General features: G+C 40.1%; 1 non-coding gene across 1 annotated transcript; it reads left to right on the top strand.

Annotated features, from left to right (window-relative positions):
- The first annotated feature begins 4,428 nt into the window (after positions 1-4,428).
- Positions 4,429-4,535, top strand: LOC142171320 (small nucleolar RNA R71). The gene has a single exon (XR_012700892.1). It is a non-coding gene; the product is annotated as a small nucleolar RNA R71 (small nucleolar RNA).
- The last annotated feature ends 308 nt before the right edge of the window (positions 4,536-4,843 follow it).

The following is a 4,843-nucleotide window of genomic DNA, read 5'->3' as shown; positions in this document are numbered from 1 at the left end:
TATTAAGCCTGTTGTTAGCCTAGAAAAGCATGTCTAAGTGACATAATTGATTTACCTAATTCAACTTGCCTTACTTGAATTTTGTGCAGCATGCTAGGCTAGAATCGCTTATTGCCTTAATATGAATTTTGCTATTTCTGTTTATCTTCCTGCTGCTGCTGTGTATTTATTTTGGGACTACGGATGTGGGATTACGGTAGCTCCCCTTTGTCTGTTTACTTTGGGACTATGGGTTAGATTCCCGGTAGATCCCCCTGCACATTTACTTTGGGACTACGGGTTATATTCCCGGGAGATCCCCCTGCACAGTTAAATGGAACTACAGGAATGCACCCGGTAGATTCCCCCAGTACTGGGTATTTACATTTGGGACTACGGATTGGAATTCCGGTAGTTCACCGCGCATTGATAGTTGGACTTCGGGATGGGATCCCAGGAGATCCTTCGGACATATATATGATGGACTACGGGATGGTATCCCGGGAGATCCACTGGATAGTTGTAATTGGGACTACAGGACGGTATCCTGGAAGGTGCCCCGATTGTTATCTCTGTGTTGAGCTATATTTCTTTCCGTGGCTTGTTTAGTCTCTGATCTAGTTGTTGTTGTTCTGTCAACTCTATGTTATTTCTTACAGTTGCACTTATTTATACTGTTTTATTCCACACTGTTAACCCTTATATTGTATTTAACCTCAGTAGGGCCCTAACCTTCCTCGTCACTTCCTAACTGAGGTTAGGCTTGGCACTTACTGAGTACCGTTGTGGTGTATTCATGCCCCTTCTGCGCATGTTTTTCATGTGTAGATCCAGGTACCGCTGATCAGGCCTACTATCGTTGAGGGAGGCGACTGCTTAGAGAGTTCGAGGTATACCTGTCGCGTCTGCAGACATAGGAGTCCCTTTCTATTCCTGCCTTTAGTATTTAGCCCTTTTGTACTTTTCTGTTCTTTATTAGAAATTTCGGAGTTAGAGCAATGTAATATTTCTTTTCTTAGCTTGTGATTCATGGGTTTTCGGGTCTTTGATTTTTGTTTGGTATTGAGAGTTAAACATGGTGTATGTCGAGCGGCACATTTAAACACTGTTACTGCTTTATTTCTGTTTAAATTGTTTACTTCCGCAAATTTTGGTTTTTCTTCCGCAAATTAGGCTTACCTAGTCATAGAGACTAGGTGTTGTCACGATGATTCACGTAGGGCGAACTGGGGTCATGATAATATCAATCAAGCCACCTCGTGGCGTATATATCTCAGGCCCTCGGCCTCATAATCAGTATCAAATGTTTCCTATCAATATAGGCCCTCGGCCTTACTCAGTCAAAATCTTCACAAGCCACTCGGGCAATAGTAAAACATGATTCTCAACCCAAAAATATCATTTAAAAGATCATGTAAGTGTTAAAATAGAGTAAACATGGCTGAGTACGAAAAATAGTGAAATATAACATGACTGAGTTCAAGTATAAAGTCAAAACAGTGAGGAAATATCAATAAAAGTTCCCGAAGGGTTCAAATAATTGGCATGAAGCCCAAATATGGCATTCAGCTCAAATCATGATGATAGCAAATAGATTTTAGTCAAATACACGATAAAATAGTCATTCGGGATTTACCAAGTCACAATCCCCAACAGTGCACGACCCCACGCTCGTCATCAAGTGTGTGCGTCACCTCAATATAGCAAAACGATGTGCAAGTCCAGGGTTTCATACCCTCAAAACATCATTTACAATCATTACTCACCTCGAACCGGTCAAATCTCTAGTTCGTGACACCTTTGCCCCTCGAATCGTCCTCCACTCGCGTCGAATCTATCCAAAATCGGAACGAGGACGTCAAAATATGCTAAGGGAATGAAGCCCAATTGAAAATAATCAATTTACAACATAAATCCCGAAATTACTAAAACCCGACCCCTAGGCCCACGTCTCGGAATTCAATAATTTTACATCAATAGATTCTTTATCTCCCCACAAGTTCATACATATCAAAAGTTCTAAAATTTGACCTCAAATGATCCTTCAAATCCTCAATCAAAGGTTTAAATTTCCTAGCCCTAGTTCTTCCATTTGGCTTATTTTCCATGATTATTTAGGTAGAATTCACATTAGAATCGAGTTTTAAGTCCAAGAATCTTACCTCCAAGTGATTCCCCTTGAATCCCTCTTCAACCCCCTTCAAAAAGTTCCAAAAACGACCAACAATGGAGGAAATAAACCCCAAAATTGCGGACAAGACGAGTATTTAAACATTCTGCCCAGGCTTGAAATCCTTCTTTACGAATGCGGTCAAAGCCTCGCGTTCGCGAAGCACAATAATACCTTGAACAAAATTTCTCCTTCATGATAGCGACTACCCCATCACGAACGCAATGCTTTACTCAGACAGACCTTCGCGAACGCGCTCCCTCGTCCGCGACCGCGATGAACAAAACACCTAAAACCCAGCTGGCCAATTTCCTCTATGCGTACGCGGAGCAGACCTCGCGAACGCGATGCATTGTTTCCCAACCCTTCACGAATGCGGAGACTCCCTCGTGAAGGCGAAGGCCAAAGTCTCATCCTTCTCTAGCTAACCCTTCGCGATCGCGGCTCCCCTCTCGCGAATGCGAAGGGCATTTGTCTGCAACACTGAGCAGCAAATTTCTGCAATTCTAAACTTGATAAAATGGTCCGATTGACCACCCGAAACTCACCTGAGGCCCCCGGGACCTCAATCAAACATGCCAACATATCTCATAACCTCATTCAAACTTGTTCCAACCTTCGGAACCCTTAAAACAACATCGAAACACCAAATTCGCATCGGATTCAAGCCTAAGAAATTCCAAAATCTTATAAATTACGCTTTTGATCAAAAACCCAACCAAACCACGTCCGAATGACCTGAAATTCTGCACACACATCCTAAATGACACAATAGAACTACCGCAACTCTCGGAATTCCATTCCGACCCCTATATCAAAATCTCGCCTACCAACCGGAAATCGCCAAAATATCAACTTCGCCAATTCAAGCCTAAATCTACTCCGAACCTCCAAAACTCATTATGATCACGCTGTTAAGTCCCAAATCTCCTTCTGAAGCTATCCGAACCATCGGAACTCACATCTTAGCCCTCTAACACATAAGTCAACATCCGATTGACTTTTCCAACTTAAGCTTCATCAAAAGAGACTAAGTGTCTCAAACCTTACCAAAATCATTCCGGATTCGATCCGACCAATCCGATACCAAATAACACGGATAAATAAAGCATAAAAAAGCAGAAATAGGGATCCAGAGCGGTAACTCATGAGATGACTGGACGGGTCATCACATTGACAAAATTTCTTTTAAAATTTTTCATATGAAGGCATTTGCATCAAAGAATCAGTGAAAGGAATACTAATATGAATCTGTTTCGAGATTTCCAAAAACTTTGCAAATTCACCATCAAGCTTTTCTTGTTTTATTTTTGTGTGGAAAAGGAGTTATCACAGGGAGAGGAATCATTTTTTCAATATTTTTCTCTTCTTTTTTCTTGACTTCTTTATTTTCTAATGGTTCAGAAGGTGGTTCAACATTCTTACCCTTGTTTATCTGTTATTTTGACTAGTTATTTTCTTATCTGACTTTATTGGGTTCATCAAGCTCCTTACCTGATCGTAAGGTGATGGCCTTAAGGTGTTCCTTTGGGTTTTTCTCCGTATTGCTTGGTAAGGGGCCTTGAATTTTTTCTGACACAAGAGTTGCCAGTTGGCTCAGCTGGATTTCCAAATTTTTAAGGGCTGAATTTTGGCTTTCCATTGTTTCATGAGTGACCTTAATGTATTTGTACAAAAGGTCATCAAGACTTGGATGTGTTTGCTGAGGTCTTTGCTGATATGGAGCTGCTTGTTGATAAAGTCTGAAATTTGGTTGCCCACGGTTTTGATTTGGTAACCAGTTGGACCTTGTACATGTGGCTTCTGGAAGCTCTAAGAGTTCTCGGCACCATTTGGATTGCTCCATTGAAATCATGGATGTTTATATGCCATTGGACTTCCAAAGAGGTACTGCTTGTAACCGATTGCATTGACCTATTCATCATTTTGATTAATTGCTTGGCATTCATGATTCAGATGGTTTCCTCCACACATATCACAAGCCTTATACTGGCTTGATTATTTTGTATTCACCAAAAAAGTTTTAAATTTTTGTGCCAAAGAAACAATTTGTTGTGTTAGTGTGTTTAAAGAATTAACTTGATTTACCGTAGCGAACGTTTTGACGATTACGCGCTCAGATGGCCATTGAATGGCATTTTCAAAAATTTCATTCAATAACTGCAATGCTTCTTCTGCTGTTTTTCCCATCACAGAACCTCCTGCAGCTGCATCAATCACATTTCTAGAAAAATGTTTTAACCCGTGATAAAAAAATATACAATTTCATGTGTTCATGAATATCATGGTGCGGACATTTTATTAACATTACTTTTAATCTTTCTCAAGCTTGATAAACTGACTCAGCATCAGTCTGTAAGAAATTAGATATTTCTTGCCTTAACTTTGTTGTTTTAGCAGGAGAAAAATATTCATTCAAAAACTTCTGAGTCATCTGGTCCCATGTGGTAATTGACCCTTGAGGTAAACTTCTCAACCACGTCTTGGAATCTTCTTTTAAAGAAAAAAGAAATAGCCTTAACTTGATTGCTTCAGGAAAAACTCCATTATACTTAGCAGTTTCAACAAGTTCTAGAAAATTAATTAAATGACTGTGTGGATCTTCACTTGAATCTCCTGTAAAGATACAAGATTGTTGAATTAATTGAATTAGGCCGGTCCTAATTTCAAAGTTGTTGGCTGTTACTGGGGGTT

This window comes from Nicotiana tabacum, chromosome 16 (assembly GCF_000715075.1).
Source record: "Nicotiana tabacum cultivar K326 chromosome 16, ASM71507v2, whole genome shotgun sequence".
NCBI lineage: Eukaryota > Viridiplantae > Streptophyta > Magnoliopsida > Solanales > Solanaceae > Nicotiana > Nicotiana tabacum.
Note: the sequence above shows the minus strand (reverse complement) of the source record. Positions and strands in the feature narration are given on the sequence as shown.